Source organism: Mustela lutreola, chromosome 4 (genome assembly GCF_030435805.1).
Source record: "Mustela lutreola isolate mMusLut2 chromosome 4, mMusLut2.pri, whole genome shotgun sequence".
Lineage (NCBI taxonomy): Eukaryota > Metazoa > Chordata > Mammalia > Carnivora > Mustelidae > Mustela > Mustela lutreola.
In genome coordinates, this window is record NC_081293.1 from 199,692,815 (window position 1) to 199,711,347 (window position 18,533).

The window sequence follows — 18,533 nt, forward strand, 5'->3', positions numbered from 1 at the left end:
AAGGGGTTAAATTAATTAACCTCATTATTTACTATATATTTAATGATTTCTCCTCTATTGGGAGTTACTTAATTTTCAGTAATTGGAAAGCTTATGACAAGAGGGAATATTGCCAAGTTTTACACTTACTGCTTGATCAGTGGCAGAAACAGGACAAGCTGAAAGGGATTTTAGGTGAGATATGTACATTCAAAGGCCCTTTCCCCTTTGTTTTGAAACATGGTACATGTGAAAACAGATTGGGATTCCATAATTTCTATCAAATTAGAACTTAGTGGATATATCCTTTGTTTAAAAGATATCCTAGGACATAGGATTTTATAAGAAATAACCTTACCACATCATCTTACTTACAGACAATGAAATAATCATGAAGCTTTGACTAATGCTAGATAATTATAATGGAAAGAAGGCATACTGAAATTATCACCCATATAAATGACACACTAAAATATTCAGATTTTCCTTGGACTTGTTAACGGTCTACATCAATGGCATTTGGGACAACGCAGTAAAACCTTGACCTAATAGCCATCTGGCTTGTGAAAACCAAATAGGCCTGTTCTTCCATGCCATGGGGACTGGATGATTAGGGGCTCTGGGGGGTCATAGGAAGAGGAGGAAGACACCCATTCTGGTGGGGAGAAGCAGCCTCAGCAGAGGCCCAGCCCAGAACCAACATGGTGAGACAGCAACTCTGACTTGAGGAGGAAGCTTTGGGTAGGGCTCTGGAAGGCTCCCAACGAGAAGTGGATTGAAGACCTTCAGGGAAGAGCAGTGTAGGAAGAACAATGATCACCCACAGTTCTCACAGATCAGAATCTGCCGTAGATCGGGGCTAAAACTGAGACAGTTGAAGCTGGTCTTCCGTTGGATCCCGTTTGGAAAATGCCTACCTACCCTGATCAGTGTAGAGCAGGCATGGTACCATTAGGAGTTCTACAGTACTTGAGAAGTGCTAGCTGCCCAGTGCTCCCTGCTCTGGTCCACACTTCCCAGACCGTCTCACTGCCTGTGGACCAGAGTTTAATCCCATTAGCCCCCATCAGCGAGCTCTGTGACCTCCTATTCCTCTGACATAGGCCCCATCCTTATTCCCCAGAACTGAGCTCCACAGGCTTACGTCTGCTACTCCCCTTCATTCATGGTCTCTTCCCACCATGCTGGACTATTGGACTTTGTTGAAGCACGGCCAGAACTCCATGGCTTTCTACAGACTGTTGATCTCTCCATCTGGAACGACCCTCTCCACTGAACTCACTGCAGACCTTACCTCTTCCTGTGGCCAAGATCAAACGCCCATTTCTTGAAACATCTCTCACGCCTGGGGATAGATTTTTTTCTGGCCCCTTCTACTTATGATTACCAATAAATTATGTAAGCAGACGCTCTTTGGCATGGATCACAGATGGCTAACCCAACCAAGTATGAGAGAGTTTATTTATCTCAGCCCAACGTAATGGCTGGTGAGGACTATCTGTGAACCATTCCAAGGGCAAGGAGTAGGACAGGGTAGGGAACCTAAAATGTGAGAGCTTGCCTTCATCCCAATACTTAATATTTAAAATACCCAAAAGGCTTTATTTTTAAATACTTCATCTTAACCCCACCCCTACCCACCCTCACATAAACCCTCCACTGCTAACTAAAACAAGTCTTATTTCCCTTAGCATGTGTTTCCCCCACTGTTTAATGTGGTGCCTGATGTCAAGTGGACAGTGGACACATATTTAAAGAGTAGATGGATACCTTTTGAATGAATTCTTATCACTGCTAAGGATTCTTCACCCTGGTTTTGAGGCATCAGGAAAGACAGTCATCATTGTGCAAACTTAAAACCTCACTCTAATCACGATGTTACTACGTTATTGGCTATTGGGTTTTATTTTACAGACGGGGAAATGTTGAGAGAGGTTAGGTCTTGGATCAGCAGAGTTTTTTGTGTGAAGCAGCCAGGTTGAAAAGCTTTCAGGGGTCCTTGTCCCTGGAATCTGTTTTGATTTCTTACCTTGGCTGCTGCGGGGAAAGCAGCCATAGACCATGTGCTTACCCAGGAGTAAGGCTGTGTTCCAATAGAACCTTATTTGCAAAACCAGGCAGTGGGCCAGCTATAGCCTTTGGGCCTAGGTGTGCCAACTTGGGGTGGGGGTGGGGGATGGGGGAGTCCAAACTTGAAAGTGGAAGAAACAAAGACTGACACCCAACAGGTGTGAACTAAGCCACCGGCAGCATGGCCCCGGTCGTTGCGCTTTCTGCTTCACTCTGATAGCTCTGCGCTCTCGTGAGGTCTGTCTGAATGCTTGACCATCAAGAAAACAAGGGGATTAGGGCTAATTAATTAGTCCAGACTTTGAAATCCAGAGAGAAAAGGGCCTCATATTAAGTGCAAATCATCATCCTAAGTAATATATTTGTGGCACTTTCATTAAATTTTCTCTCAAATCTTGAAAAATATGTATCTCCTGGATGCCAACATTTTCATCCTAGCATAATTATGAAGCCTCCCCAAATAATCATTTTTCAGTTTGTGATACTCAGTGGGGCACAATGCCAGCTGCTGAGACCTGCCCGAGCTGTTTGAGATTTATTAGCACGGCACAGGTGAAAATGAGTCAAGACTTAGTGAAATTTGTTCATTGTATATTGAATATAAATGCCTATTGTGTAGTGATGCTCGTGGAAAAAAAGAAAAGCACTGACATGTAAAAGAAGTTAAAATAATCCAGCGTCTGTCAAGATAAATACAGGGGTTCTAGGGACCCTTTCACAAGATAGTGATAAAATCCATTTTTATTACCAAAAGGAAGCCAGACATTTCAACATGGGATAATTGTTTTTATGAACAACATGTTCACAAAGAGAAAATGGTTGCAAGATTAGGTACGTGGCCATTTCCTAACATGAGCAAATATTTTGGACCTTAAGCTTAGAACAAATCTAGGGACTATGAATCTAAAAAAGCATCACTCTTTGTTTATGGACATTCTATTCCTAGTCAATTCTAAAGACACATTTTCTAAGAAATTAAAAGCCCAAATTAAAAACCCAATTACATTGGGGCACCGGGGTGGCTCAGTGAGTTAAGCCTCTGCCTTCGGCTCAGGTCATGATCTCAGGGTCCTGGGATCAAGCCCCGCATCGGGCTCTCTGCTCAGCAGGGAGCCTGCTTCCCCCTCTCTCTCTGCCTGCCTCTCTGTGTACTTGTGATTTCTCTGTCAAATAAATAAAAAAATCTTTTAAAATAAAATAAAAAATAAAAACCTAATTACATCAAAGTTCTGTTACTGTCCTCTGTTTCCTGAGTAGGATTTAAAAAGAACACTTAACTCAGTCTCAATCCGTTCATCATGGGGCACCTGAGTGGCTCAGTTATTAAGTGTCTGCCTTCAGCTCAGGTCATAGGTCATCCCAGGGTCCCGGAATCGAGCCCCGCCTCAGGCTCCCTGCTTGGCAGGAAGCCTGCTTCTCCCTCTCCTGCTCCCCCTGCTTGTGTTCCCTCTCTTGCTTCTCTCTCTCTCTCTCTCTCTCTCTCTCTGTCAAATAAATAAACACAATCTTAAATAAACAAACAAACCGGTTCATCTTCTGAGGCACCTAGGTGGCTCAGTCGGTTAAGTGTCCAACTCTTGGTTTCAGCTCAGGTCATGATCTCAGGGTTGTGAGATCGAGCCCCTCATTGGGCTCTGTATTCTGTACTAGTCTGCTTCTCTCTCTCTCTCCCTCTGCCCCTCCCCTCTGCTCATTCTCTCTCTCCCTCTCTTTTTGTGTCTCACTCTTAAAAAAAAAAAAAAATCAGGTCATCTTCCACTAAGCACAAACTACTCCTTCAAAGACAGAGCCCTCAGGAAGTATCTTACCAGCTGGGAGTATGGAGGCTTCAGGACGAATCAGAAGGAAAATCGAAGGATGGAAATAGCTGGTGTACTTCAACGGTGTGGCACTGACTTTCTGCTATTTCCTAAGAAAACTCACTGGGGTAGGTATTGGGGGTATCTGTACTCATCTTGTTGCCATATTGCTCCATACCCATAGAGAGAAAAGAAAGCAAACTCATGACAAGCAGAGAGCAACCTCGAAGAACTCTACCCAGGCAAGCAGCTCAATGATCAACTGACTTAGTAGAATCTTGGATAATTCTACCATGTTCTAAATGAGAGAATTTACTTAATCTATTTGCCTATCTGTAGGAGCTCTGAGAACAATCACAAAAGTATAAAAAATGGTGTTGAGTTCCACGTTCCATTGCTATAGAAAATTTTCAACATATTGGAGGACATGATGTTTCATCATAACATCATAAACACTGGATTTTTATATCCAAGCTTTGTGACTTATGTATTTCATTCCATTTATCTACGTGCTCATTAGAATCAGAGAAAGAAGCTTTGTTTACACCTTCTTTAGCGGTGGTACTTACAGGAAGGTTCATCAGAGATCAGCGCTCTTGAAGCTCAATCCATTGATGTTGCCCGTTTGCCCCGAAGTGTTCTTCCAGACAGTCCCTCCTCAGAACCCATGCTAGGAACGGTTGCTTATATCCTGAATCAGATACTTTCAGATATAAAAGTATTATTTTTTAAGATTTGTTTATTTATTTGACAGAGAGAGACACAGCGAGAGAGGGAAGAAAGGCAGGGGGATTCAGAGAGGGAGAAGCAGGAGCCCCGTGGAGCAGGGAGCTCAATGCAGGGCTGAATCCCAGACTCCAGGATCATGACCTGAGCTGAAGGCAGACGCTCAACGACTGAGCTACCCACGTGCCCCTCAGATATAAAAGTATTAATTCCAGTCTTCGTGATGCTGAATGAAGATCCAAAAATTCAAATAAAAATGAGAGGCTTTGCCAGGATTTGAGGGTGGGCCACGTCAAGATTTTCCTTTCCTCCCTCCTCTGTACTCTCTCCTCGGTTTTCTTCCTTGGTGCTCACTGATCCTCTCTTCTGTCTTGCTTGACTCGGTGTCATGCTTCTTCTGCATTTCTGTAGTGCTCAGACGAGAGGCTTGGAGAAGTTGGGGTTGGTAAGGTAAAACGTGCCAGAGGAAGGTTCCACCCAGGAGGAACAGGACTCTTTTCACCTTGTATGTTGCAATAATAATTGTGTTCATAATAATCAAACATTTGTTCAGATACCCATTCTTACTGGCAAAAAGGAAAAAAAAAAGCTTGCTTATTCATACTGCCTCTTCATGTCCTTGATGGGCTTCTGTTACCACCAGGTTCTCAGAACTGATTTCCTCTTATTCCATCCCATAGTGATATAGGGACACCCACTGCTGCTTTCCAGCTGGCTCGTCTATCCCTCTTTTTATACCTTATGACTCCATATCTACCTGGAGTTCTGGGGACACTTAGTACCCCGTGGCCTGCAGTTAGAGCCAGTGGGGTGCTGTGACGACCAAGACCAGCCCAGGTGCTGTCGAAGGGCAAAGGAATCACAGAACGGAGAGCAGAAGGTAGTTATGAATTCCAGCTGTGGCCATGGGACCAGCTGCAAAACAATAAGGTCCAGTCACTATAATAAATTCCCTGTATATCTCGTGGTTGCTCTGCTTCTCTGAGTAAACCTAGATCCAGGGTATGTAATACAAGAATTCATGTGCATAGCCGACTCCTGCCCTCTTCTCAGATTAGAACAGAGAACTGCCTTTCTGACTCTAAAGCTTAGATTCTATCCCACCTGTTTACATCGTGAGTCATCTAACAACCACTCTTTCTCTCCCTCTCAGCCTCTCTTTATTGGGTCTCCCAAAAGGCTTTTGTTGTTGTTGTTGTTGTTGTTGTTGTTGTTGTTAAGATTGATTGATTGATTCGAGGGAGAAAGTGTGAGCGCACACGTCGGGAGGAGCAGAGGGCAAGGGAGAGAATCTTCAAGCAGACCCCATGCTGAGCTCAGAGCCCAGCTTGAAGCTGGATCTCATGACTCTGAGATCATGACCTGAGCCAAAATCAAGAGTTGTCTGCTTAACAGAATGCACCACCCAGGTGACCCCTAAAAGCTTTTAAATAAGCTCGTGCTGGGGCCCCTGGGTGGCTGAGTCGGTTAAGTGTCTGCCTTGGACTCAGGTCATGATCCCAGGGTCCTGGGATCGAGTCCTACATTGGGCTCCCTGCTCAGTGGGGAGCCTGCTTCTCCCTCTCCCTCTGCCTGCCGCTCCCCCTGCTTGTGTTCTCTGTGTGTGTGAAATAAATAAATAAAATCTTTTTAAAATTTGTTTAAAATTAGCTTGTGCTTTTAAACATTACCACTTAATAAAGTCCAACCTTTCTCTCAGCCCGGATCCCTGAGCCACCGCAGAAGCAGCTCACAGTGGAACTGGCGTGTGAGTTAGAAAAGGTTGTGGGCCATGGGGATTTCAAACGCTGCTGCAGGAGAATCCAGACATAAAATGCAAGACTGGAGGGGCAAGCATAAAAATGGACAGGCATGAAGTGGGCTCCCAGGAGGCGAGGGGAAGTAGGGGACAGGTCCTTCTAGCATCCAGGCAGTCCCCAGGCACTGGGATAAAAAGAGACAACCATCTCCTCCATCCTTGTGCCCTTCTCTCGAGATTCAAAGTCAACGACGGGAGCACCGAATCTGTCAAACCTGCCTTGATGCTTCTCCTCTCTGTACACCATGGCCGCAACAGAGGCCTGGAGTCTTTCAGTACCTCCAATATGAGCCGGTGTCTGGATTTCTTTTTCCTCTAGCAGCTGTCCATGGTGGGGGATGGCGACCACACTCTGGAACTGAGGTTTTGTCTTAGCAAAAGGAAAACGATCTGTGGCAGCAAATTAGTGAGTCTTTTCTACTTTCTCTACTTACACAGGTAATCAAAACACAGTTGTGAATCTGTCTGCCCCCATTTATTTAAAAAATGTAATTGTAGGACTAATTTCCACTGAGTATGTCTTGGCATGCCTCCAAGTTAATATGGATGCTTCTAACTTAAAAAATGTTATGTAGTTCCTATCATGGTTCTACCATAATTAATTAAACTAAAACCCGAATGCCCACTTAAACAGATAGCTCTAGTTTTTTGTAACCACATATAACACAGCAATAAACAGCTTTGAACTACAACTAAGAACTGGTGCTTTCCAGCAAAGGAAACAGTCAACAAAACAAAGAGGCAACCCACAGAATAGGAGAAGATATTCACAAATGACACTGTAGACAAAGGGCTGGTATCCAAGATCTATAAAGAACTCCTCAAACTCAACACCCAAAAAACTGATAAGTCAAAAAATGGGCAGAAGACATGAACAGACACATCTCCAGTGAAGACACACAAACAGCTAACATACACATGAAAAAATATTCATCATCATTAGCCATCAGTGAGATTCAAATCAAAACCACATTGAGATACCACCTTATACCAGTTAGAATGGCCAAAATTAGCAAGACAGGAAACAACGCATGTTGGAGGGGATGTGGAGAAAGGGGAAGCCTCTTACACTGTTGGTGGAAATGCAGGTTGGTGCAGCAACTTCAGAAAACAGTGTGCAGATTCCTCAAGAAATTAAAAATAGAGCTTGCCTATCACCCTGCAATTGCACTACTGGGTATTTACCCCAAAGATACAGATGGAGTGAAAAAAAGGGCCATCTGTACCCCAACGTTCATAGCAGCAATGGCCACAGTCGCCAAACTGTGGAAAGAACCAAGATGCCCTTCAATAGATGAATTGATAAGGAAGATGTGGTCCATATACACTATGGAGTATGATGCCTCCATCAGAAAGGATCAATACCCAACTTTTATATCAGCATGGACGGGACTGGAGGATATTGTGCTGAGTGAAATAAGTCAAGCAGAGAGAGTCAATTATCATATGGTTTCACTTACTTATGGAGCATAAGGAATAGCATGGAGGACACTAGGAGAAGGAAGGGAAAAGTGAAAGGGGGAATCAGAAAAGGAGACGAACCAAGAAAGGCTTTGACTCTGAGAAACAATCTGAGGGTTTTGGAGGGGAGGGCGGTGGGGGGTTGGGAGGGCCTGGTGGTGGGTACTAAGGAGGGCACAAATTGCATGGAGCCCTGGGTGTGGTTCTTGAACAAGGAATCTTGGAACACTGCATCAAAAACTAATGATTGGGAGGGAGACAAAAGGGGAGTCAAGATGGTGGAGAAGTAGCAGGCTGAGACTACTTCAGCTAGCAGGAGATCAGCGAGATAGCTTATCTAAAGATTGCAAACACCTGCAAATCCATAGGCAGATCGAAGAGAAGAAGAGAAGAATTCTGAAACAGAAAAACAACCACTTTCTGAAAGGTAGGACCGGCGGAGAAGTGAATCCAAAGCAACGGGAAGATAGACCCCGGGGGGAGGGGCTGGCTCCCGGCAAGTGGCGGAACAACGGAGCACAAAATCAGGACTTTTAAAAGTCTGTTCCGCTGAGGGATATTGCTCCAGAGGCTAAACTGGGGCGAAGCCCACACAGGGTCAGCGTGGCCTCTGGTCCCGCAGGGTCACAGAAGGATCAGGGGTGTCTGAGTGTCGCAGAGCTTGCGGGTATTGGAACGGGAAAGCCGGCTACAGAGACAGAGCCGACAGTAAGCTCGCAGCTCGGGGTGACCTTGAACTGGTCGCAGGCTCGGTGAGCTCGGAGCGCGGCCGGAGGTCGGGCAGACGGGAGTAACTGGGCGCTGTTCTCTGAGGGCGCACTGAGGAGTGGGGCCCGGGCTCTCGGCTCCTCCAGGCCGGAGACCAGTAGGCCGCCATTTGTATTCCCGTCCTCCGGAACTCTACGGAAAGCGCTCAGGGAACAAAAGCTCCTGAAAGCGAACCTGAGCGGATTACTCACCCCGGCCCCTGGTAAGGGCGGTGCAATTCCACCTGGGGCAAAGACACTTGAGAATCACTACACCAGGCCCCTCCCTCAGAAGATCAACAAGAAATCCAGCCAGGACCAAGTTCACCTACCAAGGAGTGCGGTTTCAATACCAAGGAGAGCAGCAGAATTCCAGAGGAGGAGAAAGCAAAGCACAGAACTCATGGCTTTCTCCCTGTGATTTTTTTAGTCTTGCAGTTAATTTAATTTTTTTCTTTTTCATTTTTTTTTCTCTTCTTCTGCTATAATTTTTTAACTTTTACCGTTTTCTTTTTTAACGTTTTTTAATTAGTTTATCTAATATATATATTTTTTCTTTTTTATAGTTTTCTTTATTCGTTTTCTTTTTTTTTTTAATTCTTTTTTTTTTTCTTTCTTTCTTTTTGAACCTCTTTTTATCCCCTTTCTTCCCCCTCACGATTTGGGATCTCTCCTGATTTGGTTAAAGCATATTTTCCTGGGGTTGTTGCCACCCTTTTAGTATTTTACTTGCTCCTTCATATACTCTTATCTGGACAAAATGACAAGGCGGAAAAATTCACCACAAAAAAAGAACAAGAGGCAGTACCGAAGGCTAGGGACCTAATCAATACAGACATTGGTACTATTCAGATCTAGAGTTCAGAATGACAATTCTCAAGGTTCTAGCCAGGCTCAAAAAAGGCATGGAAGATATTAGAGAAACCCTCTTGGAAGATATAGAAGCCCTTTCTGGAGAAATAAAAGAACTAAAATCTAACCAAGTTGAAATCAAAAAAGCTATTAATGAGGTGTAATAAAAAATGGAGGCTCTCACTGCTAGGATAAATGAGGTAGAAGAAAGAATTAACGATATAGAAGACCAAATGACAGAGAATAAAGAAGCTGAGCAAAAGAGGGACAAACAGCTACTGGACCACGAGGGGAGAATTCGAGAAATAAGTGACACCATAAGAGAAAACAACATTAGAATAATTGGGATTCCAGAGGAAGAAGAAAGAGAGAGGGGAGCAGAAGGTATACTGGAGAGAATTATTGGGGAGAATTTCCCCAATATGGCAAAGGGAACGAGCATCAAAATTCAGGAGGTTCAGAGAACGCCCCTCAAAATCCATAAGAATAGGTCCACACCCCGTCACCTAATAGTAAAATTTAAAAGTCTTAGTGACAAAGAGAAAATCCTGAAAGAAGCCCAGGAAAAGAAGTCTGTAACATACAATGGTAAAAATATTAGATTGGCAGCTGACTTATCCATAGAGACCTGGCAGGCCAGAAAGAGCTGGCATGATATTTTCAGAGCACTAAATGAGAAAAACATGCAGCCAAGAATACTATATCCAGCTAGGCTATCATTGAAAATAGAAGGAGAGATTAAAAGCTTCCAGGACAAACAAAAACTGAAAGAATTTGCAAACACCAAACCAGCTCTCCAGGAAATATTGAAAGGGGTCCTCTAAGCAAAGACAGAGCCTACAAGTGGTAGATCAGTAAGGAACAGAGACAATATACAGTAACAGTCACCTTACAGGCAATACAATGGCACTAAATTCATATCTCTCAATAGTTACCCTGAATGTTAATGGGCTAAATGCCCCAATCAAAAGACACAGGGTATCAGAATGGATAAAAAAACAAAATCCATCTATATGTTGCCTCCAAGAAACTCATTTTAAGCCTGAAGACACCCCCAGATTTAAAGTGAGGGGGTGGAACAGAATTTACCATGCTAATGGACATCAGAAGAAAGCAGGGGTTGCAATCCTTATATCATATCAATTAGACTTTAAGCCAAAGACTATAATAAGAGATGAGGAAGGACACTATATCATACTCAAAGGGTCTGTCCAACAAGAAGATCTAACAATTTTAAATATCTATGCCCCCAACGTGGGAGCAGCCAACTATATAAACCAATTAATAACAAAATCAAAGAAACACATAAACAATAACACAATAATAGTAGGGGACTTTAACACTCCCCTCACTGAAATGGACAGATCATCCAAGCAAAAGATCAACAAGGAAATAGAGGCCTTAAACGACACACTGGACCAGATGGACATCACAAATATATTCAGAACATTTCATCCCAAAGCAACAGAATACACATTCTTCTCTAGTGCACATGGAACATTCTCCAGAATAGATCACATCCTCGGTCCTAAATCAGGACTCAACCGGTATCAAAAGATTGGGATCATTCCCTGCATATTTGCAGACCAAATGCTCTGAAACTAGAACTCAACCACAAGAGGAAGTTTGGAAAGAACCCAAATACATGGAGACTAAGCAGCATCCTTCTAAAGAATGAATGGGTCAACTGGGAAATTAAAGAAGAATTGAAAAAAATCATGGAAACAAATGATAATGAAAATACAACGGTTCAAAATCTGTGGGACACAACAAAGGCAGTCCTGAGAGGAAAATATATAGCAGTGCAAGCCTTTCTCAAGAAACAAGAAAGGTCTCAGGTACACAACCTAACCCTACACCTAAAGGAGCTGGAGAAAGAACAAGAAAGAAACCCTAAACCCAGCAGGAGAAGAGAAATCATAAAGATCAGAGCAGAAATCAATGAAATAGAAACTAAAAAAAAAAAAAAAATAGAACAAATCAACAAAACTAGGAGCTGGTTCTTTGAAAGAATTAATAAGATTAACAACCCCCTGCCCAGACTTATCAAAAAGAAAAGAGAAAGGACCCAAATAAATAAAATCATGAATGAAAGAGGAGAGATCACAACTAACACCAAAGAAATACAAACTATTATAAGAACATACTATGAGCAACTCTACGCCAACAAATTTGACAATCTGGAAGAAATGGATGCATTCCTGGGAGGGAGACAAACCATAAGTGACTCTTAATCTCACAAAACAAACTGAGGGTTCCTGGGGGGAGGGGGTTTGGGAGAGGGGGGTGAGGCTATGGACATTGGGGAAGGTGTGTGCTATGATGAGTGCCTTGAAGTGTGTAAACCTGGCGATTCACAGACCTGTACCCCTGGGGATAAAAATACATTATATGTTTATTAAGAGAAAAACAAACAAACAAAAAACAAAAAAACTAATGGTGTACTGTATGGTGACTAATGTAATACAATAATAAAAATATAAAAATACTGGCACTTTCATTTCCATAAAATTGAACTTTGATTCTTTGAGAAGGACTGCTGGGTTGCAGAATATGCACATTGTTAATTTTAATAGCTCTTCCTTCTCTGTTGGGGATTATTTCCTTTCAAAATTGCATTTCCACCAACAATTTTCATTACTATCAGCAATGGGTAGGATAACTCATTTCCCTACACGCTCACCAATTTGGGATGTTATGCTATTTTTCTCCCATCAAATTAGCAAAATGAAAACAATTTTTAAAAAGCAAACTACAACATTTCCTGATCTGCAAGTAAGATTGGGCACCTTTTTGTGTCTTAATTTGGCTTTAGCACAGCAGTTATGCTCATTTGTAAGTCACATTCTCTGCCAAGAGTGCTTTGCAAATTCAACCCTCCTAAGATGTCCTTGGTGGCAAGTGTGTGTTTAAGAGGGTGAAATTTATATACATCTACAAATTCGTACATTTACAGACATCTACACACATGTGTATGGAAGACATGTAGCAAGATAGTTACTTTGGTGAGCTGAGGTTACGGTGTACCCATTCTCATTCTATTATTCTTTCAACTTTCCTGGAAGCTTGAACATTTTTCAAAATCGATGGTGGGATAAAGGTGGCCTCTTCAGTTGGGAGTGTGCTATATTTTGTGTCTCTGGGTTTTCCAAGACTCAGACACTGTGGCCTCCAAAAAAATGCTGCTTGCAGAAAGATCTGCTTTTATTTTACCCCCAAAAGTCTCCGTAGCTAGTTTTTGGAAGCTGTCATTGCGGCAAGCACCTGGAGATGAGCACGGCTCGACACAGCTGGTGAGGGCAGATCTAGAGCAGGGCAAACAGCTGTGGGTAGGAGGAGTGAAGGCTGGGAACCACAGCAGGCTCTGGTCTAGTCTAGTAATTGGCTTAAAGACTCTGCAGCACATAAAGCTTAATCAGCACAGAGAGAGCGGAGTCCCAAGCCATGACAGCACGAGCAATGGCACCTACTGAAAGTTCCCACACGACAGGGGTCCTTGGTTCTTAAACACGACACCTTGATTATCAGCGGAGCACAGACGGCATTGAGAAGCACAGTCCCCACCTGTAGGGGCCACACCCCCACCTTCAGCTCCTGGGGAAGGCGCCGTTTGGCCGATCGGCAGGATGAAAGCCGGGCCCGGAACGCCGAACGGTAATGGTCCCCGGGAAGTGAGGCCGCACGGCCGTCCCCTGAAATGCAGAGCTCATTCTGCCAGCACCACTTTGAGGACCGTAGAGGTCAAGATTTTGAGAGTTCTAGGATGGAGGAGGGCTAGATTATGGAGTAAAAGGGCAAATCTGTGGTACAAACCTTCTATCACGAGATTTAAGTATCCGTTATTGAATAGCAGGAAAAGTCACAGGGCAGAGCTGCAATCATGGTACGTTTCCCCGCTGAACTGTCTTCCCTGACCCCTCCATCCTCCGCTTTCTCCGCTACACAGACCAGATTGCTTCACACGGCATCTCCTGGCTTCTTTCATAGCAAGCATTCGTCACGTGCGGCCGTGCTGGCCCGTCCACGCTGAGCAGAAGGCTCCGGCGGAGGAAATCTGCTCTCCTGGCCCACCGGTACAGGTGCAGAGGGCAAAGGCAGAGCTGAGCAGAACTTTGTTCACCTTTGCTAACCTTCTCTTTCTTCTGGGAGAAGGACGCGGTGCTGGGATGTGGAGCAGGCTATGCGGAAGCAGGAGGTGGTGGGCCGGCGGGCGGGCGTGGTGGGGTTCACACAGAGCTGCGACCTCGGAGATCTTGCTGTCACTGCTCTAACCCTCGGCTTCCGTGAGGTCATCCCAGTTTGGAACCACTGCTCACGAGGCATTCAGTTACCTGTAGCTAACCACGTTCTTGGTGCTCTACGATCATTTTAAAACGACTACGAAATAACACCTAGAGTAGCAGATGGTTCACATCGGCATAGACATAACGGTTTTAAAATTTTATTATGATCTATCGAAGGAGGGCAAAATTTGATTTTGCTAAGAGGAGTGGAATCTATGACATTCTCAATATTGTTTTAAATAAATGCTTTCATACTAATCATGAGTTCTCTGTTCTGCTGAAGGCAGTTGTTGCTGAAGGAGGTAATTATTGTGAAAGGGACTGTTTTAAACTGGATGGTACTGAGCTGCTCTCTCCATTGAATTTTCTATTAAAGTGTAAGGAAATATGACGTGTAATGTACAGTAACACGCACACGTCCTAAATGTACAGCTGGAAGAGAGTCACAAGGTGGACGCACTTTGTAGCCAACAAGCACCGGAACATGACCCCGTTCTCGTCACTCCCCGCCCCCACCAGCCACAGCTAACAATCCTGATTTCTGATGCCCTGGACTCACTTTCCTGCGGGTTGAATTGTATAAATGGGATTTCACAGTAAGGAGGCCCCTGCACCTGTCGTCCTTTGCTCAAAATTCTGGGCTATCCGTCCTGGCTGTGGTTTTCATAGGGCAGTCTGCTGGTCTGCGGTGCCGCGTGGGACCCCATGGAGAAGGGGCCAGTTTACTCGCGGAACTACCCACGGATAAGGTGATAAAGTGGGGACATTGGTTCAAAAGGGTGTCATGGGGGACTCTGTATCAGAGGCTCAGAACTTCTCTGAGTCCTCGGAGAGTCGTGCTGCCGAAGACCCTGCGGACAGGAAGGACGGAGCCCTATGTGCGGCAGAACGGCTGCCCTCTGCGGGTGGCCGGATCCAGCGTGGGTGGGTCTGGGACACTGTCCAGGTGGCTGGTGGGTCCCCTCAGTGGACGGTCCTGATGTGGAGCCCACACTGGTCTCTGTTTGCAGGCTGGCTCCTGGGCAGTGGCGGTAACTGAATGAGGCTTGGGGGGCGGGGGTCCTGTCCTGTTCTACCACGGCTTCTCCATGCAGCCGTTGGCCTGCGCCCGGTGGGCCAGTGACAGAGGATGATTGTCCCCAGCTGGCTGGGACATTCTGCTTAGGATTTCATCCTGCGTGGTTGCCCTCTGGAGCACGTTCAAAGTAACTGAAAAAGGGAGAGAGACGTTCTCATTGGCTGTGTGTCCCTGTGGTTCCCCCACATGTTGCTTTCGCGGGCCACCTTCTTCCCGCCTCCCACCTTCCTGGCCTTCAGAGCCTGCTCACGAGTCTTCCCGTATTCTTACTTCAGGCCACTTCTCTTTCCACACCAAATGGATAATGAGGGACACCACCTGGAGCCCCGTCTGGTGGGAGGTACCGTGTTTCAAGGCCACCCGGAGCGAGGCCATGAGCAGCAGCGGTCTTTCCTCTGGCTTGGGCCAACGCCAAGTGACATGTCTGTGTGACCCTGTCCCAGCCTTTCTCACAGCCCATCAGCGGGTCAGGCAGCCACAGCTTTGAGCTGAGGAGCAGGTGCATCGCGGCGATGACAGGGTCGGGCGGTCTAGGGTACCCACTTGTGGAGCTTGCTTATGTCTCTAGCTCTGCTCTGGAGCATTTCCATTTTAGACTCTTTTGCTGCCGGGCCCCCCCCAGTCTTGTGGGTGGGACTGGAGATTCGGGTCACAGTGGCTCTGTTTATTCTAGCGCTACTTCACGTCCTGTGCTCGGATGCTCTCTCCCCGCCGAACCGCTGGCGCACCATGAGCTGCCGTTCCAATGGCGTAAGGCTTTGTGCAGATGGCCTGACTTCTTATCAGAACCCTAGGAGTTCGTACGGCGACTCCTTCACTGGTGCTCACTACAAAGTCTACACAGAGTCTCTTCCCATCCTGGGTACATCTAGTACCATAAGGCCTGCCAAGTCTCAAGGCCCAAGCCGAAGGGCGACTTTCCCTGCCCCCAGGACCTCTGGTAGATCCCTCTCCTGCTCTCAGTCCCAACCAGAGCAGGCCGCCTCTTCGTGTCACTGGGCGTAGGAATCAGAGCCGTATTCTCAAGTGTGGAATGTGGTGCCCGTGGCATCCAAATGCCTACCATGGGATTCTGCTCCCCTTCCAGTGGACCAGTCCCGCATGCGGCACTTTTTTTTTTACTTGGGAAGGAGTGTTCTGTCACACCCCCAAGAACTAGACCCCTAACACCTTCCCTGATAGAGCAGCTGTCTGGATCCTGGAAGGGTCTGGCCCTCCCCTCTGCAGCACACGCGTTACCAAGGACTAGCAAACGGCCATCCGGCTCTCTCGATACTCTGTGTTAACACAGGGGACCAGTGTGACCTTCTGATGAAGGCACAACAGCACTTCTCAGTGCTGGTCTCAGGGCTCTGTTACATTCTGCAGAATGACTGGGGCTCCCAAAGAGATTTTACTTCCATGAGTTCTACCTGTGTATACTTACTGGAAGATAAATTTAAATGGACATTGAGACTTATTTGTGTATTAATCTGTTAACAATAGTAATTGCTAGTATAGTAATAGTATATAGTATATATACTATATATACCATAGTAATAGTAATAATAATAGTAGTAGTAAACCCATTATGTGTTTACATAAATGCATGTCTTTAGGAAAAATGAGTATTTTTAAAAAGTTTTTGAGAGGCATTGTTCAACATTTTTGCAAATCTTTTCAAGACAGCTGGAATCTCCTATCTGTTTCTGCATTCCATCTGTTGTGATACGTTGTTCTGGTTTAAGTTTATGAAGAAAATCTAGCCTCAGAGAAATGGATAGCTGAAAAGTGGAGGAGTATTTTAATAGTCTCTTTAGATAATTATGGGTATTTTTCTGTGACGGCATATCCAAGCTTGAAATGTGGTCATTTCTGAAAGGCTTGTTGTGATGCAGAAGGTGAGACCCTAACATGTACTTTGTGAACTTTGTTAGATTAAAGTCCACTAGTCTGTTTTGCCTTTGGGTTTTGTAGCATCATGCATTGGTCATTGGCTCACTCTGGAACTATGTAGATCTTCCAGAGGTTGACACATTTTATTACATAACGTCAAAAACCCACATTTGTTAATATTGCCACCAATCTCATCAGAAAGGTCTTTAAATATTGGGAAGCTGTCAAATTCATAGTAGTGGATATGAGTTTTCCAAAATTCTAATTTTCACTTGAAAACTCACCTTTTATTATGGGCAACAAACTACCAGTTGTTTTGCTTGAAGGGAAGGTTCTCTTCAGTCATTTTGAGAAAACACCTGTCTAATACCGAAGACGCCATAATGATAGTTTATTATCTGTCAGTAGTTCTTTCAAGTAAAAATAGTGTTTCATTTTTTTAAAAAGCTATGAGTTCAACTCAATCACAGGCATATTTTCCTTAAGAGAACTGTCTTCTTTCCATACACACTGGAAATGCTGTATGCATAGCTTCGATTGGTTCCACTGACTTTAAAAAAAAAAACTTGTATTCAAAGGTTGAGATTTAATATAATTAGTAGTAATAATTTAATATATTGATATAATAGAATTGTATTATTACAATTACTGTAATTTAATATGATTAGCGCTTCCTGAGGACATTCTTAAGTGAAACTGGCGATTTTTCCTTTTGTTTTCTTCCTGCCAGAGCATGGAGTGGGGAATTCCAGTGACGCCGCGACAACCTCCCTCCATTGCTTTGACCTGCGCTCGGCTGCCTACAGGTTAGCTCACCATCGACCTCCCCCTCCATGACAGGGCCACCTCTGTGAAAAAAGCAAGCAGTCTCTTACTGTTACTATGAAAACAGCTTTGACCTTGAAGACCTGCTGCAAGCGATTGAGGGGCTCCTCAGGGTTTATGGAGATGCTGTGAAAACCACTAATCTAGGTGATCCGGGGTCCTTCAGACCGTTTTGACAGAGAGTGGGGGTTAGGGTAGCCGTGAAGCAAGAACGTCCATGTCCGCCACGGACTGTTTCAAGGGAGTTGCACCTGCTTTGATTCTCCTGTGTGATGAGATGGGAAACTAGCTGGAGGCCAGCCCAGTGTCCACAGACCGGTACTGGACACCGTGTCAGTCCCGCCAGCAGATAGGCCAGTTCGGCTGGGTCTGCCCAGGCTGTGGAACTGTGCTAATAATACTTGTTTGGTCGATCGCCCTTGCCGGCCAGGACCAGCTGACGTGGTAAGGATTAAGTATTGAATTGCATGCGAACGCCACAGGGAGGTGATCATCTCTGCCTTTTCCGCTCAGCTGTGCTGTTATTGGGTATCGTGGCTGCCCGCTGGGGGCGGAGTTTTGGAGACACCTCTTGTCCTTCCCTATTACAGCAGCTTTTACCCCACAGGCCAACCAACCAAAGTGGGGTTCCACCAACCACCATAAGTGCATTCTCACCCTATACTAATTCCCACTGGGAAAGGTCCCCTGACCCGGTGCACCCGCTCTGATCTGGGCCTGCACCAGGCCTCCACTCGTTGGCTGGCCTCCAATCACTCCTGCTCCCACAAGCCCATAGTGGGACTTCAGATTCTTAAGCTTCAATGTCAATTCAGACTGTGTCCAACTGTCCTCAAGAGGTCCTGATAACTTCCTATCCTCCAGGCACGGTGACCAGGCACTAGAGCTGCCAGTTCTCTGGGGAAGGACTGAGGCGATTTCTCCTGACTACACCTAGTTCTGTGTTGTAGGGTCATTTACGAGAGGCACCTGCCTTCTCCTGCAGCTCACGTTCTGGGCCACGAAGTGGTCCCATGTGACCCCTGGGCAGATTGTGGCTCT

The 18,533-nt window shown here is 45.2% G+C and overlaps 1 long non-coding RNA gene across 2 annotated transcripts in view; it reads right to left on the reverse strand.

Annotated features, from left to right (window-relative positions):
- Window positions 1-2,772: 2,772 nt before the first annotated feature.
- Window positions 2,773-18,533, reverse strand: part of LOC131829980 (uncharacterized) — a 77,294-nt gene continuing 61,533 nt past the window's right edge. For both annotated transcript variants that reach the window (XR_009353052.1, XR_009353049.1), the window contains one exon: window positions 2,773-5,489. This is a non-coding gene — a long non-coding RNA (uncharacterized LOC131829980). The remainder of the gene's footprint in view (window positions 5,490-18,533) is intronic.